Source organism: Tamandua tetradactyla, chromosome 1 (assembly GCF_023851605.1).
Source record: "Tamandua tetradactyla isolate mTamTet1 chromosome 1, mTamTet1.pri, whole genome shotgun sequence".
Classification (NCBI taxonomy): Eukaryota; Metazoa; Chordata; class Mammalia; order Pilosa; family Myrmecophagidae; genus Tamandua; species Tamandua tetradactyla.
Genome location: NC_135327.1, coordinates 226,609,772 through 226,633,673, shown reverse-complemented (window position 1 = coordinate 226,633,673; position 23,902 = coordinate 226,609,772). Strand labels below are relative to the sequence as shown.

The window sequence follows — 23,902 nt, the reverse complement described above, 5'->3', positions numbered from 1 at the left end:
GGAAGCAATATGAAGGATCAGGTGGAATGTATTGATATGGGCCCACTCAGCAGAGGTTCTGGATTCAGTGTTGTAGCTGGAGGGTTGGAAAGGGCACTAGCAGTTTGTTCGGGTGGTCGGCTGAAGCATAGACCAAAAGGTGGCCTACATTGCTGGAAGTCAGAATGCCAGAACTGCCCTGGTATAATGTAGATGAGGCGATCCAGAGGCTTAGAGAGTTTGGAATGTTAGAGTTGACTTATCTGCAAGACCAGTTCACCTGCTGCGGGAATGTCCAGAGTTCACACCTTATAGCAGGACTATGAGGAATAAATTTGTGAGGCCAACTCCATCACAGTATATAGGTCTCCTGTTGCTACTGCTTCCTAGAGAATCCTGAATAATGCAGCCATTAAATGAAAGAAACCAGACACAAAGTAGTTCATAGTATATTATTATTCCATGAGTATAGGGTTCAGAGGCAGGCAGAACTAATTTGTGGTGGTATAAATCAGAGCAGTTGGTTTATGGTGGGGGTTGGAATTGATTGCAAAGGGGCATAAAAGAACTTTCTGGGGTGATGTTTTCTACTGAGGAGAGGTTTGCATGGATGCATACAAACTCGACAAAATTTCATTTGAAAGCTTGCATTTCACGGTATGTAAATTTTACATTTAAAAACCTCATCTCAGAGAACTCCAAGAGGCTATAAAAATCTTTTATTGTGCAAAAGAGATTTTATAAATCAAATATTTCTTAAGTTAAAATGTGTTCCGCTTGCTGTAATTGGAAATCATTCTCTTCTATTTAGTTTCTCATTGTAGTAATAATTATTATTTTAAGGGTCCACCTCTGTAGGATTCCACATGTATGAGGTGGCAAGATTGTTAGCAAAGGAGAAATGGAATTTCTATTCTGGCATATGAAATCGATCCATAGCTGTAGTGGGACTCTACAAGTTCTTGTATCTACTGTCAGCTCTCCTGTAACTTTACAAGCTGGATTTTGCACCTTGAGAATATTTGCTTTTAGGGTCTAGTGATTAGTTCAGCTTCATGTAGTTACTATGTGTAAATCCCACAGAATTCTTTTTGGCCATACCCACTTTACAAAATGCTGTTCCACTTTCTCCTGGCCAGCTTCCCATTTTTCTCTGCAGGCTTCTGAAGATCATGCATGCCTCTGTGTGCTTCCAATTCCATGCGAGTTGTCTGTCCTGGTTTAAACAAAAAAAAGGAAGGAGGCTATTTGGCATGTAGGAGGAAAGATCATGTAGAGAAAAACAACTGACTAAAATGTTCTCTTGTTAATGGATTATCCTGGAAAATTAGAGTTGCCCCAATGGGCAATTTCTAGATCACTCAATCAAAATGAAATAGAAAGGGGGAAGCAGCTTTATTATATTATCTCCTTAGGGCTTCCTGATTTATTTTAGGGTCTCAGATTGTATATGTCTGTTTTTATTATAGATGTATTCATTTTTAATTCATATTTTACCCATGTACGTTGTTATTGTCTAGTTTAAATTCACATGCCCATAGCAAACAATGTGCTTTTCAGAAAATACAATTGATTACTTCAATCCCAGATAAATTAAAAAACAGTAACGTAGACTAGCATTTCATATGAATGATCACTGCCTTGTGAGTGCTGTTTTCTTCTTTATTTCATTTCTTATTATTTTAATACTTACCCACGGGACAATAATATCATCACATAACAATCCACATAGCCTATCTTCAAGAGTCTATAAGAAACCATCTTTCCAAAGTGTAAATCATTTTGGTAATATTCTGGGCTGCAGAATGGTGAGAGTGGGAGGTATTTCAGAGAGCATCATGTTTTCTTCCATTCTCCATATTATCTTTTTACTCTCACTATAAAATCCTTTGATGTACAACAATTTTAAATTTTGATGACGTCCCATTTGTCTATTTTTTCTTTTGCTACTTATGCTTTTGGTATAAAGTCTAAGAAATGATTGCCTAACATGAAGTCCTGAAGCTGCTTCCCTATGCTTTTTTCTAGGAATTTTATAGTTTTGTTTCTTATATTTAGGTCTTTGATCCATTTTGAATTAATTTTTGTATATGAATATCCAGTTTTTCCAAACCATTTGTTGAGTAGACTATTCTTTCCCCTGTTGGGTGGACTTGACAACCTTGTTAAAAATCAGTTGGCCATAGATGTAACAGTTAATTTCTGAACTCTCACTTTGATTTCGCTGTTCTATATGTCTGTCCTTGTGCCAGTACCATGCTATTTTAACTACTATAGCTTTGTAGTAATTTTTGAAATCAGGAAATCCAACTTCACTCTTCTTTGTCAAGATGTTTTTTGCTAATGAGGGTCCCTATTATCCTATATAAATTTGAAGATTAGCATTTCTATTTCTGTAAAGAAGTCTACTGGAATCTGTAAATCACTTTATGCAGAATTGACATCTTAACGATACTTAGGTTATCAATCCCTGAACACAGGGTGTGCTTCCATTTATTTAGGTCTTTGATATTTTTTAGCAATGATTTCTACTTTTCTGTATACAAATCCTTTATATCCTTGATTAAATTGATTCCTAGGAATTTGATTATTTCAGTTGCTAATGCAAATGGAATTTTCTAGATTTCCTGTTCAGATTCTTCATTCCTTGTGTATAGAAACATTACTGATTTTCGCATGTTGCTCTTGAACCCTACCACTTTGCTGAATTTTTATATTAGCTCTAGTAGGTTTGTTGTGGATTTTTCAGGTCTTTCTCTCTATTATATAGGATCATATCATCTGCAAATTGAGAGAGGTTTACTTCTTCCTTTCCTATTTGAATGCCTTTCATTTATTTTTCTTGCCTAATTGCTCTGGCTAGAACTTCCACTACAATAATGTTGAATAGCAGTGGTGACAATGGGCATCTTTGTCTTGTTCTTAATCTTAGGGGAAAAGCTTTCAATTTTTCACCATTAAGTTTGATGTTAATGGGTTTTTCATGTGGGTCCTTTATTATGTTGTGTAAACTTTCTCTTATTCCCAATTTTTTAAGTGTTTTTATCAAGAAAGGGTGTTGACCTAAGACTCAAAATTAGAGCTCTGAAGCTGTGAAAGTCAGCATTAGCCTATATAGCAACTGTTTAAAAAGCTGAAAAGGTGATCAGACTTCAACTAGAGATATAGAATGAAGCTACTCTGGATAGGACTAGGGTAAATCAGAATACAGGTAAAGGATGATATGGCCCATGTTTCAAAACTTCAACTTCTATGTAAGATCAAAGGGAGAGATGTTTATTGGGTGCAGTATTTATATTTTGGGTAGCTCATTATCTAATTTAACTTTTATGGTCAGTTTACTGTGAACACCATAATTACATGGAATCATGAATAGGGCATGGGATCTTGTTGGTTTGTTTATACAGATTTGTGTGATGCCCTGATACATTCAAGAGTAATTTGGGCACAGAATAAAAAAGTATTTGCAAAGTCCCCTTGGAGGACTGGGGAAAAAAAGGAGAAAATGCTTAACTTCCCCATCTGGGGAATTTCTGATATTCTCACAAGCAGGGGAAACAACCAATTCAATAGGCTGGGCCCTTAATCTAAGGGTTCAACCCTATGAAACTTATTTCTGCAAAGGAGAAGCTAAGCACACTTATAATTATGCCTAAGAGTCACCTCCAGAGAACCTCTTTGGTTGCTCAGATGTAGCCTCTCTTTCTAAGCCAACTCAGCAGATGACCTCACTGCCCTCCCCCCTGCATGGGACATGACTCCCAGGGGTTTAAATCTCCCTGGCAATGTGGGACAGAACTCCTGGGAGGAGCCGGGACCCAGCAGCATGGGATTGAGAAAGCCTTCTTGACCAAAAAGGGGAAGAGAGAAATAATTTTAAAAAGAGTCAAGAGGTTATCCTAGAGGTTATTCCTATGCATTATATAGATATCCCTTTTTAGTTCATGGTGCATTAGAGTGGCTGGAGGAAGTATCTGAAACTGTTGAACTGTGTTCCAGTAGCCTTGATTCTTAAAGAAGACTGTATGACTATATAGCTTTCACAATGTGATTGTGTGATTAGGAAAACCTTGTGTTTGATGCTCCTTTTATCCAGGGTATGGGCAGATGAGTAAAAAAAAATAAGGAAAAATAAGTAGATAAATAATAGCAGGTGAAAAAGGGTAAGAAAAAATTGGGTAGATGGAAATACTGGTAGCCAATAAGAGGGAGAGGTAAGGGGTGTGAGTCTTCTCTTTTTTCTTTTAATTTTTTTTCTGAAGTGATGCAAATGTTCCAAAAATGATCATGGTGATGAAAACACAACTATGTGATGATATTATGAGCCACTGATTGTATACTGTGGATGGACTGTGTGTGTGTGCAGATTTATCAATAAAAATATTTTACTCTGCTCCCTTTGCAACAGGGAGAGGGACCTACAGGGGGACACAACATGCTCTACACTGTCCTGGGACCCATAAGCTTCTCCTATCACTTTTAAATTGCTTTCTCTTGATTTGGCACTTGTCCACATAGTGCAACCCTATAAGTTTTCATGGAGTGTTGAGGAAGAGAGCTCTGACAGTATTTTTTAGTTTTTCAAAGATTCTGTGAGACAACAGAACCCTGGAGCATCTTACTCCACCATCTCAGTCAACTGGAATTCCTCCTCATCTCCCTTTTCAACAAAAGGTAGGGGATGAGGTGAGGAGGTGATGCCTCAGTTGAAGTAAGTTGTGTTAGAAATGAAACCGTAAAATTGCCGTAACATTTTTTTCATTTACTAAATTGTATTTATTGATAAAATATTTCAATGTTTACTTGTGTGTTAAATAAGTAAGTACTGGCTGTCTTACTATAGGGAAGCCATTCTTGGCAATGACAGAGAGCAGGAAACTAAGAGGACAAAAATGCTACCCTCCTGGAGCTTATGTTCTAGTGCAGGGCCCCAGAAAACACACACCATAAGTGAGCAAAACCAAGTCTCACAGGTGGTGACAAGGACTAAGGAAAACAGTCAGGAAGACCGGTCTAGGTGAGGGGAAATGGACCTAATTTAAATTTGAATAATTGAGAATTTATTGCATTTCCATCCTCTTCACAGCCTTGACAGGGTACAGAAATATTTGTTCCTAATTCAGAAGCTCAGATCCTTCCAACTCCGGTTATTTACTCAGTTACCTTCACCCGTTCTAACATGGAATGAAGGAGATGCCTGTCCTGCACGTCTGTGACCTAATCTGATATCTGAGTTCTCACATACAGAATTAGATGACATGTAATCCATCTGTCAAGTTAGCTGGACTGGGTCTTTGTTTTCTGGCATCGGTGGAAATCCCATAGAAACAAGATGAGTTAGTCTGCTAGTACATAAGGGCATAGATTTTGGAGAAACAGCCTCAGTTCAAATCCCATCTCTTACCAGCTGTGTGACTTTGGGGAAGAAACTTCTCCGAAACACTTCTCTGGGCTTTGGTCTTTTCACCTGTAGAATGGGATGATAATAATACTTCCCTCGTAAGGTTATTATGTTAAAGTTTCAAAAAGGTACTCAGAAGAGTGCCTGAGAATGTACTGATTAAATAAACAACAGCAAGAAGACTGCATTTGGGCATTTTTTCACCAGGATTTAAAATTTAGATTGTGTTGAAGGTCATGTTCAATGCCACACCTGCCCCTCAGAAATTACAGGTAAATCCTACTTTTTCAGGTGCTTTGGAGGGATAGTAGATTTAGTGAAATATTCTGTGTGACTTAAAGAGATGATAAATGCTGTGTTTCTAAGTTGCGCTGTGGTTCTGAAAAGAGGGTTGCGCCTCATATATCATAAATGCTTTTTTTTATTCTTGACTGTCCTTGTCCCTTCACTAGAAGGTAAATAAGCTCCAAGAGGGCATGGATTTTATTTTATTTTTAGCTCTGCTCTGTTGTTGTTGTTTATTGATGTACCTACCCCACATTCCTAGGATAGTTTTTGGTACATGTCAAAACTCCCTCAACAGATATATTCAGAACTTAGTCCACACTCCTGTGACTGTAAAGCTATTTGGAAATAGGACATTGTGACGATATTATTAGTTCAGGTTGGACAAACGAATCATGGGGGATCTTCATCCATATGACAGAATGCATATAGAGAGGAAATCAGACACAACCGTTGGGAAGACAGTAGTCAGTGTACCAGTTTGAATCTGTTGTGGACCCCAGAAAAGCCATGTTTTTTAATCCTCATTCAATATTGCTGGGCGGGAGCTTTTTGATTACCCATGGGTATGTAACCCACCGAATTGTGGGTGGTAACTTTTGATTAGATGGTTTCCATGGAGATGTATCTCCACCCACTCAAGGTAGTGTTGCTTACTGGAGCCCTTTAAGATGGAACCATTTTATAAAAAGATTTAGAGCCCATGCAGCCAGAGACCTTTGGAGATAAAGAAGGAAAATGCCCCTGGGCGAGCTTCATGAAATAAGAAGCCAGGAAAGAAAGCTAGCAGACTTCGCCATGTGTCCTTCCAGTTGAGAGACAAACCCCAAACTTCATTGGCCTTTCCTGAGTAAAGGTAACCTCCGGTTGGTGCCTTAATTTGGACATTTTCATGGACTTAGAACTATAACCTTGCAACCTAATAAATTCCCCTTTTTAAAAGCCGTTCTGTTTCTGGTATATCACATTCCAGCAGCTTTTGCAAATTAGAACAGTCAGTAACTAGAAACCACAAATCAGTAGACGCCAGAAACCAGAAGTCAGATGCGAGAATCCTGAAGTCAGAAGGAGCCAGCGAGCCTAGAGAGATCAGCGCGTGGTGGAGGACACCGTGATCAGAACTCCACTGATCCCAGGAGAAGGCATGGCCTTGCTGACACCTTGATTTGGGCTGCTAGCCCTACAAACCCTAAGATAATAAGTGTTTGACGTTTATCCATCCCATTGTTCAATATTTGTCACAGCAGCTCCAGCAAACTAAAATGATAGGCGTGGGTATATACGAGAATAAAATGAACAAATGAATGAATGGAAAATGCAATCCACCTAGAAGTCTGAGGAGCCAGGTCTAATTTTGACGTAGTCACTGTTGAGGATTGAATCATTTCTCCCACAAAAGGCCTGGTCCTGTGGGTTTGGACCCATTTGTAAATAGGACCTTTAATTATGTTATTACTAAGGAGTGTCCAAACTTAATCCAGTATGGCTGCAGTCCTTATTTGCAAAGAAAGCCGTGAGAAGAATCTGTGAGTCAATGGAACCTGAAGGGAGAAGGGAGAAGATACCAGCACATGCTTTGACATGTGACGGAAAAGCCAAGGACCACACAGTGAGGCCCGGAATATCTCAGCCTTCTGGGAGAAAGCATCGCCTTGATGACATCTCGAGTTTGGACTTCCCCTGGCCTCAAGATCACAAGCCAATACATTTTTTGTTTGTTCGTTTAAGCCAACCTTTTGCACAATGTTTAATTTAGCAGCTGGGAAATTAGTGTTGAGTCACTAATCTCAACAGGGGGCTCTGTTATTACTTATTTGTCTGTAGAATGTATTAATTTGTCAAACCTTTATTAAATGTCAACTGTATACAGGGCAATCTGTTAGTCTGTGAACTCTCAAGGAGCTCACCCTGGGTAAATAGATATGAAAGGTCCATCACTAAATAATGGAAGGTAGAAAGTTCTAGGTACTGTGAAGACAAAAGAAAGCAAGTGAGATAGTGAAGTGACGAGATGGGAAGCATCTCAGAACATTCTTTACTGGGCTTTTACCTCTTAGGGATACTTGGGCTAATTCCCATTATCCTCCTATTAAATCTTAAATAAACATTTTGAAAATTAAGATATCTATCAAGTTCACAAGCTACATAAAACTCTGACAGAAAATACACAGACACTTCTAGTAAAACAAGATTTCCTCATGTACAAAAGCAAAAAGCTATGAAAAGAACAGTTGTTTTCTAGATGACTCCAAACATATTTTCTAAGTCTGATTGTTTTTATCTGATTCCTAAATATTTGCACTTCCAGTTGTTTTGTTACTTCTCAGAATTATTTATGTTTTCTGCTTTGTAGAAATGCACAAGACTGTGTGATATATGCATAGTGAGAATTCATTTCTCTGACAGTGATTTCTTATATTTGTGCAAAACAACATTGCAAGTGTCTTAAATCCAGATACCAAAAAGAAATTGCCGCTATAAATTTTATACCAGAAAAATAGCGTCATTCCTTTATTTTTTCCCTTTTTGGTATTTAATCTTTATCATATTAAAGAAAAGATTTCCTTTTTTAAAAAGCAACTTACTGAAAGTCATTTATGATAATGTTGACACAAGGACCATGAAAGAAATTTTTATTTAAACAAGTAGAAAAGTGTTCAATTTTCGACATAGAAATTATCTGGGAAAAAACAAAGTGAGAAAATTATAACTTCTTCATAATTAAAATTCTTTAGTTTGTTTGCTAAGCCATCTTCAGTTGCAATGAGAGGTGGGGTGCCTATCTTAAATCAAGAATTGCTACAATCTACTGACACCTTCTATGCCAGGCACTCGTCCAGGCCTCTACATTTATTAACCGATTGGATCCTTGCAATGACCCTGCATGGGGGGTGTATTAGTTTATAAGCTGCCAGAATGTGATATACCAGAACTGAAATGGCTTCTTTTAATGAAATGGCTTTTATAAAGAGAATTTAATAGGTTACAAGATTACAGTTCTAAGCCTATAAAAATGTCCAAACTAAGGTATCCAGTGAAAGATACCTTAATTCAAGGAAGGCTGATGGGAACACTTGTGTCAGCTGGGAAGGCAGTGACTGGTGTCTGCTGGTCCCTTGCTCCTGGGCTCCATTGCTTTCAACCTCTGTTCCTGTGAAGGTTTGTCACTTGGGTTCTCTAGGGCTGGCTTTCATCTCTTGGTTTCCCTTGGCTCTCTCCAGGTTCTGGCTTGCTTAGTATCTCGTGGCAAAGTCTGCTGTGCCCCAGGCATCTTTAAATATCTTTGTCTCTGTTCTCTGCCTGTCTACTCTGCTTTGAAGTTTCTGTCAGCTTTGACTCTCTCCAAAATGTTTCCTCTTTTTTAAAGGACTCTAGTAAACTAATGAAGACCCACCTGGAATGTGTGGAGTCACATCTCCATGTAATCAAAAGGTCACACCCCCAGTTGGGCATGCCATATCTCCTTGGAAATAATCTAACCAAAATTTCCACCTACAATTTTGAATCAGGATGAAAAGAAATGGCTTCCCCCACAAGATTGGATCAGGATTAAAATTTACCTTTCTGGGGTATGTAATAGCTTCAAACCAGCGCAGGAAATGATTTTATTATTACAGTTAAATATTAACAAATCAAATGAGAAGCATTAAGGGCATTGCAAGGTTTCAGGGCCAGTAAGTGGCAGAGCAGTTTGAATCAGGCTCCTCTGCTCCACCAGCCCCTGGGCCACTGGGTTGACCCATCATGCAAGTAGTGATTATTTGCAGCTGTAATCTTGGCAACAGTCTAGACTCTGCTGCAATGTTTGTTTTGTTTTTTTTTTCCTTCCTTAAGATTACTAGGATTTCTTGGTTATCATTGCATTGATATGTTGTGAGAATTCAATGGATGCTTGATGAGAAGACAGCAGCTACAGATTAAGTTCGGATGATGCCTGTTGGGTGACTTCCAACGTTTTCTCCCATGTGTTTTCATAGTGTTGGCTTTAGAGCTCATCAATTACGATCTGCTGAGATTTTAATGATATGTCACAAGATTCCATGACAGACAATGCAGCAAGGTGGGATGACAATCTCGAATCAATAAATTTCTAAAATTATTTCTTGAGCACCTAAATTGGCCGAGGCCTCTGGTAGGGCCTTTACTGGCATTATCTCAAACAATACACAAAATAATTCTCCTGTTCATTTATTCATTAACTAATTCATAGGGGATGGTAACTGAGATGAATTTCAAGTTGGAGATATGTAGATGGAAATGGAATCGATAAGGCTGATGATAAGCCTAAGGTTATATAAAGGGCTGGCAATGGAAAGGGCTTTGGGTTAACAATAGGGCTGGATTGAGATTGGAGATAGTCTATCACCATCTGATACTATATATTTTACTTATTTATTTGTTCATTGTCTTTTTCTTCCTATAGAATATAAGCTCCATAAGGGCTTTGATTTTTGTTTTCCTTACTGTTGTATCTTGAGGGTCTAGAACAAGGCCCAGCATATAGTTGGTGCTCCACAGATGCTTGCTGAATGAAGGAATGAATGAATTCCTGTTTATTGTGTTGTGCCAGTTGCTGCACTGGTGTAAAGATTTGCATGATAAAAGACCCCGCCCTTCTATTTAATAAATTTGCAGTCTAGTGTAAAAGAGGGACATGGAAACAGGATATTACCACAGTGTGAAAAGTATTACTTTGGAGGCAAGGATTCAAGGAGCCCCATATGTTCCCGTGGACACCATGCAGCCCTGGAAGAAGTAGGAGCCTCTGTGCTGTGGCCTAAGCCACACGGGAGTAGCCAGACAACCAGGGCGATGGGGGAGGGGGAGAATGTTCCAGGCAAAGGGAAAATAAGAAAAGGTCTGAAGAGTCAGAGGCAGCACAGCAGGCTCAAGTTGTTCTAAGGCTGCTATTAATGTCCTCATTTTAGGAATTATTTTTGTGTATGCTTCAACTCATTTTAGTTTTAAGAAAATTGCAGCTCAGAAAAGTAAAATAATTGGCCCAAGGTCACAGTGAATCCAGGCTCCAGCTCGGTTCTGTCTGCCTTCAGATGCCACAGCTCTTCTGCCTGGCCACAGACCAGGGTGACCCACTCTCTCCAATGCCCCTCCTGTTTACAACCCTCTAGTTCTCCAAATGGTAAAGGATGACGGTGCTGATTCCTGCCTAGGACCTTAGTCTCTTTTCTTACTGTTCAAAATATTCCTCAGAAGACCACAAAGCTAATGTTTCTGGCTTTTTCCATGTCATACAGACTAGGATCAAGTGAACACATACAGGAAGCTGTGTTCACTCTTAGGACACCAGAGATTCATTTGTGGGCTAATTTGTACATTTAATCAATGTAGCTTAAAAGGCTGGAAGAATTCATGCAGCTTCCAAGTGGGATAGTTTTTTTTCTTGGAAAATAGCTTACACAGGGGAATAATCATCCCTGTTCCAAGAGTAGCATTGCTCAACAATTTGTTGGACCAAATTCTGTAATAACCAGAGACTAACTTCCCTGGAAGATTGGGTTTGCATCTAGCCAATACCATCTGCATACACAGCACCAATTCTCTTTTACTTCTCATCCAACTTTGTCTTCTACAAAGACTTTATTTCCCTTTGCCAACAGAAGATACATTTTCCGAGTTGGAAGTGTTTCCATCATCTTATTTTGTAATTCTGCTATAGCCAGCACCTTGGCTGTGTTCTAGATCTTTCTGCCTCTTCACCTTTGGGTGCTCAGGGTCCTTCAAAAGCAGGAACATACTGAACTCCAAGAGTGTGGAAGTCAGCCTTGTTGTGGTCTGTTCTTGCTCCTTGGGATATGGGGTTATGTCCTCCACACTGCGAATGTCACATCCCAAGGTACTCTACTTACCTGGATTTGACAAGGGTTCTAGAGTTCTGTCATTGTGGCAGTGCTAACAAAATTCTTCCATTCTCTTCTAGGCTGTTTTCTCCCATCTAGGAAAAAAGATAGTTGGATTTGGAAAATCCAAGCTTCAGCTTCAGTTTTGCCATCTAGTTTGAGCCTCAGTTTTCTAATCTGTGAAATGGAGGTAGTAACACTGGACTTGCCGGTTTCACAGTGTTGTCATGAGGAACAAATGAGGAAATATGTGTGGGCATAACTTGGAAACCACAAAGCACTCTGTAAATATGGGTTGTATTTTTAAGATTCTAGTGAGTATTTTCATTTCAGCTTTTTTCCTATGTCACATCATCATTTCAAGCACGAGGTCTTGGCTCACATAAGGCAGAAATGTATGACCATGTCAGCAGCACACCTGCACTGCTTAGCTGCCATTATTCACACAAAATGAAAAAGGGCAGCCACACAGAAGTCAGGGAACTCATACACAAAGGGCTCTCTTAACCTCACCCCATCACTACGTCCTAGAAGAAGACATCCAAATCATCCTATAATTTTCTACCCAATGGTACTTTGAATGATTTTTAAAGACCAATTTTGGAACTGGATACTGGAAGGGTATGAGATACAGTGGTTACATCTGGAGAATTTCTGATATTCTCGCAAGCATTGGGGACAACCAAATCAACAGGCTGAGCCCTAAGTCTGGGGGTTTGCCCCTGTGAAACTTATTCCTGAAAAGGATAGACTAAACCTTCTTTAAAGTATGCCTATGAGTCACCCCCTGAGAACCTCTTTTGTTGCTTAAATATGGCCCTTCTTTCTAAGCCACCTCAGCAGGTGAACTCACTGCCCTCCCCGCTATGTGGGACATGACTCCCAAGGGTGTAAATCTTCCTGGCAACATGGGACAGAACTCCCAGGGTGAGCTGGGACCCAGCATCATGGGATTGAGAAGGACTTCTTGACCAAAATGGGGAAGAGATAAATGAGACAAAATAAAATTTCAGTGGCTGAGAAATATCAAACAGAGTTGAGAGGTTATCCTGGAGGTTATTCTCATGCAATATATAGATATCCCTTTTTAGCTGATGGTGTATTGGAGTGGCTGGAGGGAAGTACTAGAAACTGTTGAGCTGTGCTCCAGTAGTCTTGATTCTTGAAGATGATTGTATAATGATTTAACTTTTACAATGTGACTATGTGATTGTGAAAACCTGTGTCTGATACTCCTTCTATCAAGGGTATGGACAGATAAGTAAAAAATATATAGATTAAAAATAAACAAATTATGGTTTATAAGGGGTAAAATAAATTGGGTAGATTGAAATACTAGTGGCCAATGAACAGAGGGGTAAGGTGTAGGGATGTATGAGTTTTTTCTTATTATTTCTTTTTCTGGAGTGATGCAAATGTTCTAAAAATGATCACGATGGTGAATATCAACTATGTGATGGTATTGTGAGCCATTAATTGTATACCATGTATGGACTGTATGTGTGTGAAATTTGTCAATTTAAAATAGTTTTAAAAATACAGTTGTTAAGAGGTTGGCCTTTGAATGGTGAACCCTAAGTTAAAGCATGGACTATAGTTAAGAGTACAATTATAAAAATTTGGGCTTTCCTCAATTGTAAGAAATGTACCACACCAATGCAAGGTGTTAATAATTGCATAGTATAAGAGAATCCTGTATTTTATTCATGATTTTTCTGTAAACCTTCAACTTCTCTAATTAAAAAAAAGAAGTTTGGACTCTGAATTCATCCCAAATGTTCTAACCAAGTTTTTAGTTAGGATAGTACTAGCTCATCAATACAAGAACAAATATTGAAATACACACTGATTACACAAAAAACTGGAAGCACTGTACATTTCTCTTTTATGTGAAGTCTGGTGCTGATTTATAATGGTTCTCTCAATTCAGTGTCTCAGGAACTCATGCTCCCTCCGACTTGAGACAGTACTATCGCAACATGTGACTTCCAAATTTGCCAAGGCAAGAGAAAAAGATGGTATAGATGGACATACCAGCACTTGATTCCCTTAGCCTAAATGCGCTCCCCATCACCTCCACCCATGTTTCATAGGCTAGAAAAGTCACATGACTTTGCCTAACTATAAAAATCTGGGAAGTATAGTCTGCCCGTGTTGCCAAGAAGGAAAGTAGAAGCAATAAAGGAAGCGGTTAGGGTTCTACCACATCTAGTTGCATCCTTTACTTGCCAAGCAACTTCTGGCAAGTTAGCTTTCTCCATCTATAAAATAGAAGCAATAATAGTTTCCACATCATAGGACTATAGCATAGATAAAATGAGATCATGTACATAAAATGCATTGTGTCATATCTGGCACAGGATAAGTGTGTAATAAAGGTCAGATTTTGTTGTTATTGATTGATGAATGACATCACAGCCAATTATTTTAAGGGTGATAAAGGCCCTGCACAGCTCACCTCTGAATTACTCAGCGCATATCCTTCAGCACCAGGATCAGTTCATTTCCAGGAGTCTCTGAGATTTTTCCCTATAGCTTTGAAGCATCATCCATCTAGAATTTCTAGATGAAACATTTCCTTTGCTAGGAAACCAATACTCTCTTAATATAATTCAATTTTATCCAGAGCACAAGGTGCAAAAGCACGTGTGTGATGAAAGTTCAGCTCTTTGAAAGGTTATCATCGTCTCCATTCACTGACCAAGCCTGTCCTGTGACTTTCAGGTGGTTGCTTGGTTTATATTTCAAACCATCTGGAGCTTTCTTCCTCTTATAAGTCAGTTGCCAGAAAAATTAAAGTGGATTCACCCAGAAGACAGGCAAATCCTCAGAGTCCCAGCCACTGCTTCCAAAGCTTCGATGAAAAGGGAGGGGAGATCAGAATATACTCACCACCTGCTCTACACTGAGCCTGTGGCATGTGTCCCTCAGTTTACAGATGAGAAACCGAGTCTTAAAAAGTCTGAATAAGTGAGTCAAAGTTGCAGAGCTAGTACATGTCAGGGCCTGAATTTGAATCCTGCTCAGAGGGTGGGAAAATAGACAGAAAGAACACACACTTCAAAATGAAATGAGCTGAGTTGGAATCCTGGCTTTGCGATTTATTGACACTAGATTAGGTTGTTTAATCCAGTTTTCTCACCTGAAAATGAAGATAATGACAACACACACTTCCATGTGGCAAGCCCTTTCTATGTGCTTTCTATATAATATGATATAATATATGATATGCTATAATATAATAACATTCCTCTATATTAATCCACACGCATCTGGTTGAAGTAGAGAACATTTTTATCCTGTTTTGCAGAAGATAAAAGTGAAGCAGCCCATAGTTAAATGACTGACTCAATGCCCCACAGCTAGTAAGAACAGAACCAGAATTCAGACCCAGTGTATTCCATTTTCCGGGGCTGCTGCTCAAAATACCACAAACTGGGTGGCTTAAATCAACAGGCTGTTGGGGAGACCAGAAGTCCCACAGCAGCGTGGCAGGCTTGGGCCCCAAAGGCTCCAGGGAGGGCTCCTCCCTCACCTCTTCCAGCTCCTGGCAGTTGCCGCCATCCTTGGTGATGCGTGAGGATTCACCTCAGCCTCTGGCTCATTGGACACGGCCTTTATCTCTGTGTCCCCTCTGTGTCTTCAGGTCTGTCTCTCCATGTAAGGGGCCACCCTAATCCATGATGGCCTCATTGTACCTTGGTTATATCTGTAAGGGACTTATTTCTAAATTGGGTCACGTTCACTGATGCTGGGGTTGGGACGTCAGCATAACTGTCTGAGATACAATTCAACCTACAGAGTCTGCCCTTCAGCCCTCCAAAGCGCATGTCCTTCCCATGTGCAAAATGCCTTCACCCCCTCCCAACTTCCCCAAAAGCCTCACCCACCAGCATCTCATCTAAATAAAGGGGTTTCGAGTCCCAAACAAGTCAGAACCCATCAGGAATGTTACGTTAAGTTTCAAGACCTGGGTTTAGCCCTCTGTGTCCTGATGCCCCAGCTTCTGGACCCACGTAAGCGCCATCAGCCCACCAGGCTCTGAGCCACCCTTAGAGTCACTCTTCCCTTTTCTTGAAGGTTAGCACATTTTCAGAGCTGAGGTGCACTATTTGTCTGTTTCATGCTTGTAGAGTCCTAGAAGGCCCATAGCTTTCCTTCATTTTGTTTCCTGTTTCTTCTTCAATCCAAGCTTGCAGAGGTTTTGGTGGTATAACTTCTCAAAACCCTGTGGGTCTTCTGTGGATATCAAGGGAATCCCATCCCCTTAGACATGAGGGTCCTCCACAGATCTGCCTTGGATAGCCCCACCTCTGTCCCCAGCTTCTGCTGAGATAGTTGATTGGAGCCATGAGTCACACACCTAATCTCTCCAGCAGATGGTGGTCCAGCCACAGCCTGGTGGTCTCCCTGGAACATGCCTTATTATCTTTTGCCATATGGATAGTCTGAGAAGGTTCCAAATAATAAAGTTCTGGTTCTTTTGTTCTTAGATGTTATTCATCAATTAATATACTATAAGCAGCAAGGTAAAACCAGACTGCATCTTCCACATTTGCTTGGAAATCTCCTCAGCTAAATATCCCAGTTCATTGCTTAAGTCTTCTGCTTTCCACCCAACATGAGAACACAATTCAGCCAAGTTTTCTGCCACTTGATAACAAATAACACCTTTCCTTCAGCATTCAATAAGATGTTCATCTTGTCCTTCTAAGGCCTCACTTAGAAACATCTTTTATGTCCATACTTTTTACCAACGGTCTCTTCAGGGCAACCTAGACTTCTTATATCAGGTGCCTCAGAATTCTTCCAGCTTCTTCCTAATACCCAGTTCCACAGCCACTTCCACATTTTTGGATGTAAGTTATAGCAGCACCCCACTTTCTGGTACCAAAATCTGGGTTCACTTCCTAGGGCTGTGGCCACAAAGTGCCACAAACTGGATGGTTTTAGAACAACAGAAATTAATCTCTCAGAGTTCTGGAAGCTTGGAGATGAAATCCAGGTGTGGGCTGGGCCACACTCCCTGTGGAGGCTCTGGGAAGATTCCTTCCTTACTCCTCCAAGCTTCTGGTGGTGGCTGGCCATCCTTGGTGTGCTTTGGCTTGTGGCAGTATCAACCTCTGTCTTCACTGGACCCCACATCTCCTCTGTGCCTAAATATAAGACTACTAGTCATTGGGCTTAGGGCACACTCTAATCCACTATGACCCCATCCTAACTTGAGTACATCTTCAAAGAACCTAGAGTTAGGACTTATCATAGCATATCCTTTAGGAGGACTCAATTCATCCCACAATAGCCAGGCACTCTGGCTCCAGAATCCAAGTCCCTACATCCTGGCTGTCCTCCCTGCAAGGCAGTAATGTCGCGTGGAGCTCAGGAAGGAGCACAGGAAGTGACGTCCACGTGCCTGCCTATGGCAGGGCTGCCGCAGACACACAACTTCATACTCACCCTCACCTTCCCACCCTACGATATGAGGTGAGACCTCATGTCCTCCCTCCAAGAAGGAACAATCTTGTTCAGGGCTGCTGACCCTTGGCTTGGCTGTGGGTGACTCTCCACCCAATTTGCCTAGCAAAAGGCTCCCTTCCGGTCCTTCATATTTGGGTTCTAGCCTTCTAGGGAACAATCCCTGCAATTTCTCTAAACATAAATAAATCAAATTCTGGCTGAGACTGCTGAGTTTCCATTGGGCTGCAGCAAGTGGGTTGCCTGCCCTGTGAAAGGGCTGTGGGGGATGAGATGCAAGGTGATTAAGGAAGCAAATCATCGCATCTGAGATGCAGGCTCATAAAATGATGGGGCAGCTGGAGAGTGTAAGCTTATAGTTGGTGTTTGCTAATGAGGAGCTTAACTATAATCCTTTTTTGTTGTATTTTTTTGCATGAGCAGGCACCAGGAATTGAACCTAGGTCTCCAGCATGGCAGACGAGAACTCTGCCTCCTGAGCCACCATGGCCCACCCTAACTATAATCCCCTTAAATTGATTGATCAGTATTCTTTTTGTTGTTGTTAATCATTATTCTTGTGGCTAAGCCAATTTCTTAAGAATAGTTCCTCATTTCCTTTCATTTCATTTTTTCATAGAAATATAAGAGATGAAGTGGAGTCCTGTTTTCCATGAAACAGTAAAATGGACAGAACAATAAGAGACAGAGGGAAATACCTGGAACCTTTAAATTAGATTGCTGTAGCTCTAATGCAGTTGGAGGAAACAGTGAATGGGGAAACCATTCGCTAGATGGACAGAAAAATAACTAACTGTATTGACTCCAAAGAACAGGGTAGGTTACTTTGAAAACAGTTTCCAAACCTCCCAGCAAAAGCACAAACACAGGGAAGACAAGCTACTGTCAGCATCTCTTGTTAGGTGATTCCATAAGGGAGCTACAGCTCAGGGGTGCTCTCTAATGGGCCTGCTTTCATTTTCTTCCTTCCTAAACTGAATTTTTTTAAAAGTGAGGTTTAAATGAAAAAGTTGTCTTTCCTGATACATTTGTGGTTTTATGTGTTTTGAAAGATTCTTCTCCCAAATTTGCAAATTAAGAAATATACAATCCACACATGATAAACACATACACACACACACTCAGTTTAGCATTATTGTATATCATGAATTGCTGGGAGTCCTTGGTAACTCTGGGGGATCATCACAGGAGTTCAATCCAAATAAAATGTAATTGGAGACATTCTATTTACAGTCAGCTAATTATCCCACGGCATTAGAAATAATGTCTGCAGCAGTTGGTCTTGAGGCCACTGTCTAAACCCATTAATCAGTTACCTGTTTACTCCACTGCGAGAACTGTTCCCAACCCCTGCCAATTGCCTCTGTCATCTCTGGCCTGTGCCTCCAGCTCCTCACCTGGCCCCCATGCCTGTTCCCTTCCCTGCCCAGCTGTCAGTCCTTTAAAAGGTGATTCTCCTGGCAGCTGTGCTGCAGAACTCTTCAGTGATACATAGCTGCTGTCAGGATAGCACCCCTGTCTCTGTGCTCCCCACTCCAGGTACCCTGCCTGCATGCCCACAAGTCCTTTTAACTGCTCTCAAGCCACACATGCTTGGGGCCACTCCTCATAAGAGCCCTGTCCCTACCTCCCTCTCCACGGGGCCTCTCTCTGCCTGTACCACTTTCCACCTGGCTCCTGCCTAATGTCTGGTCATCCTGTAAGTATGTTAGCTTAAATATTATTTTCTTGAAAAAAAATCCCAATCCAACCCCACTTTCCTTTATCCTTCCTCACCATCCAGGCCAGACTCCTTTTGGGCACCTGGACTTTTCCCCCTATGTCTCTATCATCCTACTTTGTCTGCAGGGTTTACAACCTTCCCAAGATAGCATTTGGATGCTATGCCCCAGTGTCTCCCATGGCGCCCACCCAGAAGACATGTTCAGTATTTGGTGAATGAACAAATGAAATAACTTGTTATTCACAGAGAGAAATAGAATGTATGCAGCTGACCTGATATAAAGGAGAAGGAGAGGAACACGGTGGAAGCACAGCTAAGAGAACCATCAATTCCCTGGGCAGGATGGAGGATGTCTCCCTATTATTACAGTGGGCCTTTAAGGATAAGGAGAATTAAGCTAAGCAAAATAGAGGGAAAGGCCTTTCCATTCAAAGAAGAACACTTGAGCAAAGCAAGCGAGCACGTGGCTCTTGTGAGAAGTCCAGGACAGTGCAAACCCAGGGCTGTTGGTGGATATGGAAGCAGGCGGCTGGGATGGAAGGTGGGCTTGAAGGCCACACCAAAAAATTGGGACCAACCTGCAGATAAAAGACCTCAGTGTTCTTGTGAGGGAGAACAGCCTGGGGACATGACCCCAGATGGTCCTAGAACGCATGAGGAGAATGAAAGCAAGGAAACAAAGTCAAGAGAGAGTGCAAGAAGAGAAATTTCCCTCTACACTGAAATCAGATACAATTTTAACATAAGATTTTGTTGAGAATTGCTGTAACTTTTTCCCCAGTGAACTATGAATTCATCTGGGGCAAGTTTTTCTAACTTTTCTGAGAAATGAGAGAAACAGAAAGATTGATTGATTGTCTCATATGCAAGGGAGAGGAACATGAACTAGTGGAAGCAAAAGGCAGGGTATGCAGGCTTCATACCATGGGAAGGCTAAGTATGCCACAGGGAATCTCATATTGTCACCTCTCCTTGGGAACCGGTGTCTCTCTCTTAAACAGCCTTTCCAATCCCAGTACCTTCTAGGTCTTTTCTTGCCAACATTGTCCCCACACTTCCTTTAGGGCTCTCTGTGCTGGTAGGGCTGGGCACCTGGGCCTGGGAGAGGATTCCTTGGGGGCTACTTTTGAGAACCAGAGCCTGGCATGGTCTGCTGGGCTTGAGCTCTAAATAAAATGGGTTCCACTGTGATGGGAAGGAGAGGGAGGCTCTGGTAGGGCAGACGGTAGGCATCTACGGCATGGGAAGCGCTGATTCAGGGCAAGGCAAGTGCAGCTCACCTGTGTTCTGTCCAGGTCTCTTCTGCAGCTACTGCTTTGTTTTCTAATAGATCCAAGGATCTTGAGCATGGCCAACTGGCTGATGGAAGAAAACAGGAAGCCTTTTCTCCTCTCATGGATCTTGGGTTTGTTTCACTCTGAGATTGTGTCCTTCTTTTAATGGATTTGGGGAGCATTCTTCTCATTCTGGAAAAAATGTGTCTAGAAAAGAAAGTAGGGGAACGTGTAATATTTCTGCTTCTCTGCTCCTACTTTGCTTCACCATTGAATAATGTCCTGGATGGCCAGGGGGTGTAAGTAAATGGAACCAATATTTCACTTAAGAAATTTCAGCAGAACAATTAAAGTATCCAGACCACTTGAAACACCTTAATGGGATCATTAAATCTTTGTTCTTTCTATAAGTACAAGATAGTCCATTACAAAGGGGTGGATAAGGGCAAACTGCTTAATAACTCATATTTCATGCATTCACTCTGATGTTATTTATTTTATAATAGCAAAATATGAGTCAACAGCTTTGGATTTGGGCAAGTATATCTAAGGGTAGATAATTTAAAACATATTATGTTTAAAAGAGATACCCTAATCATCTTTGGAAATCAAAGCCACTAAACTATGAAATTATGCTGCATTAAGAATGTTCAAATTATATTTTTATGAACTATAAATTGTAAGATTTTTACAAAGCCTCCAGAGAATTTTAGAGTTTGTATTGGAAGCCATTCTGTGGAATTCCATAAAACACTTGAAAGGTAGGAATTTTCATGGGTCACTAAGGACTTCTGTACGGCCTCATAAAAGTACAATTTCCATAAAATACCATGTTAATAGATTTTTGGTTTATTTATCTTTGTGCCTTTCCTCCAGCTGTAACCTAACAATCATATCATCTTGTACTTTTTATGTTGCTTTTTTACAGTTATATCCAGATGTAAATCTTCACATTCATTATATTTCATGTGGCCTTTTGAGCACTCTATTATCCAAAAATAATATTTGAAATGGCACAGAGAAGCATTTTTGTGCAGCTATCGGCCAGCGGTGCCATGTGTTGGGAGGAGGTTGAAACGGAGACGTCCAGCCTTCTTAAGCAAGAAGATTATACAGCAGCAAACTTTCCAAACAGTCACTGTAATTTTAGAAAAATTATTGGCAAAACACCGCATTCCAAGTTGTCCCTAGTTCTTGTTTGTACCTCAGTTGTCTGGTAAAAGCACAACTTCCTCATGTGTTAGCGTACCTATAAATTATCTTAGTAACCCCCAAGCTTTCCTTTAATGTGACAAATCAAATCAAGCAGATCTAATTATGTCTAGAAAAAAACATTCTTTTTAGGCAGCAGCTCAGTTGAAATGGGTTGAAATAAAGCTGGAGCCGCTCCTGATTCAGGTCATCAAATGTCCCTGTCTGGCCATCTGGTCACCTGGTCACCTGGTCGTGCAGGCTGGAGCTGGAGGCCTGGACTAGAATATTGCTTCTGACGCTTAGCACCTGCCTGGTAACAGGAAACTTACTTACCCTGTCCAGATCTCAGTTTTCCACATCTGTGAAGTAGGGATAAAAAAAAAAAGCACCTTCCTAATGGGGTTTTCCAAGGCTTAAATCAGATGATCCTTGAAAGTTATCAGAACTGGAGGACTTACCCCACTCAAAAATGTGATCTGCTCTTATTTTTTTCATCATCATCATCATCAAGTTGTCTGTCTGTTGCTGTCGTTGATTTCCCTTATTGGAACTCTCCTGTAATAACATCTTTTCTAGTTATGTTGACAAAAAATGGAGTTGCCTTGGTGATATGGATTGAATTGTGTCCTCACAAAAAGATAGGTTCAAGTCCTGACTGTTATAGGGTTGTGACCCTTTTGGGAAATTGTGTCTTTGGAGATTGTTTTCCTTTCCTTGGCTGCTCAAGCAAACGGGTTGAGCTTAAACAACAAGTGCAATGATTTCACCAATGGGAATTTATTAGCTTATGGTTTTGAGGCTAAGGAAAAAGCCCAAATGAAGGCAATTCTTCCTTCCCAAAGACTGGCCTTCTGGGGCTGGCTGCCCATCATCCTTGGTCCTGCCTCTGTCACATGGTAGTGCATGTGGTGGCCTCTCCCTTCTCTTCCGGGTTCTTGCTTCCCACAGCCTTCTCTGTATCTGTCTGAGTATCAGTCTGCTTATAAAGGACTCCACTAATAGAATTAAGACCCATCCGGTTGAGTCTGGCCACAGCTTAACTGAAGCAACCTCATTGGCTCATCCACACCCACAGGAATGGATTATGGTGAAGAACATGGTTTTCTGGGGTAGATACAGCTCCAAACCACCACCAAGATGTTACGAGTTAGGACGGGCCACACTGTATTAGGATGGCCCCCTCCAGTGTGACTGGTGTCCTTACTGGGCGTGCTGGTTTGAAAGGATATATGTCCCCTGGAAAAGCCATGTTTTAGTCTAAATCCTACTTCGTAAAGGCAGAATAATCCTTATTCAATACTGTATGTTTGAAACTATAATCAGATCATCTCCCTGGAGATGTGATTTAATCATGAGTGGTTGTTACCCTGGATTAGGTGATGACATGTTTCTACCCATTTGGGTTGGTCTTGATTAGTTTATTGAAGTCCTATAAAAGAGGAAATATTTTGGAGAATGGGAGATTCAGAGAGAGAAGCACCACAGAGCAGACAGTCCATGAGCCAGCGACCTTTGGAGATGAAGAAGGAAAATACCTCCCAGTGAGCTTCAGGAAACTGGAAGCCAGGAGAGAAAACTAGCAGATGACGCAGTGTTTGCCATGTGCCCTTCCAGCTGAGAGAGAAACTCTGTGTTCTCAAGCTCTTCCACTTGAGAAAGAAACCGTGAACTTCATCGGCCTTCTTGAACCAAGGTATCTTTCCCTGGATGCCTTTGACTGGACATTTCTATAGACTTGCTTTCACTGGGACATTTTCTCAGCCTTAGAACTGTAAACTAGCAACTTACTAAATTCCCCTTTTTTAAAAGTCATCCCATCTGTGGTGTATTGCATTCTGGCAGCTAGCAGACTAGAACACTGGGAGAGGACATTGCAGCACAGCCGTGTGATGATAGCAAAGACAGACTTCCATCAGTGAAAGCCCATGATGGTAGCCGGCAAGCATCTCCCCGAGCCCTGCAGACCGCAGAGGGAGCACAGCCCCCAACGGCGTGACTTAGACTTCACCTTCTAGAAGTGTGAGACAGTACCTTTCTGTTAGTTTGAGCCATTCAGTTTGTGCTGCTTTTTCGGCCCAAGGAAACTAAGACAGTCTGTTTCAGTATTTATGGCTCCAGTGAATCTCAGGGCTCTCTGAATGAACCGTGCTCTGTACAGTGCCTGAAATCTGATTAAAGTCAGAAAACTAGTAGCAAACTGAATGTCCCAGCATCCTCCCCCACCCCTTGGAGCACCTACAAAAAGATCTGATCCCATCAATGGCTTAAACAGTTGTTTTGCATATGCAGTACTGGACTGGACATTAATTGGTCTACCCCTCTGGGTCTGTAAAGTAGGCGATGCCTGACTTGAACCCAAGATTCTGTAATCGCTAGAACTGAGCAGGAACGGCTGGTCTTCACCCCATGCTCCGGTTGCTGTCATCAGACAGTGGTTGCCCGAGGAGGATTCCCTTGCCCGCACGGGGCCTCATTTGTGCTGGGTATTTCACAGATAACACCCTTAGACAATATATAACCTCTAAAGGAAAACAGAGAAAGATATCGATCTTCTTAATTCAAGGAATGGGTAATGACGCTGTCCATACTTCTAATGACCTACAGAAATGGCAGTTTAAATGGTTCAGCCTAATAGTGTTTACTACCACCAGGTGTAAAAGAAAGAGCGTGAACTTCACCTTGATGTTGGTGGCAGTGAGATCACTCCTGCAAG

The 23,902-nt window shown here is 41.1% G+C and overlaps 1 long non-coding RNA gene across 2 annotated transcripts; it reads right to left on the bottom strand.

Moving 5' to 3' along the window:
- Positions 1–539: 539 nt before the first annotated feature.
- On the bottom strand, positions 540–21,757 carry LOC143688272 (uncharacterized). 2 transcript variants are annotated; one of them, XR_013177923.1, is made up of 3 exons: positions 21,648–21,757; positions 20,002–20,202; positions 540–1,195 (listed from the first exon to the last, which is right to left on the bottom strand). It is a non-coding gene; the product is annotated as an uncharacterized LOC143688272 (long non-coding RNA). The 2 variants fall into 2 exon arrangements; XR_013177924.1 differs by lacking the exon at positions 540–1,195 and adding an exon at positions 11,349–11,618.
- Between the last annotated feature and the right edge of the window lie 2,145 nt (positions 21,758–23,902).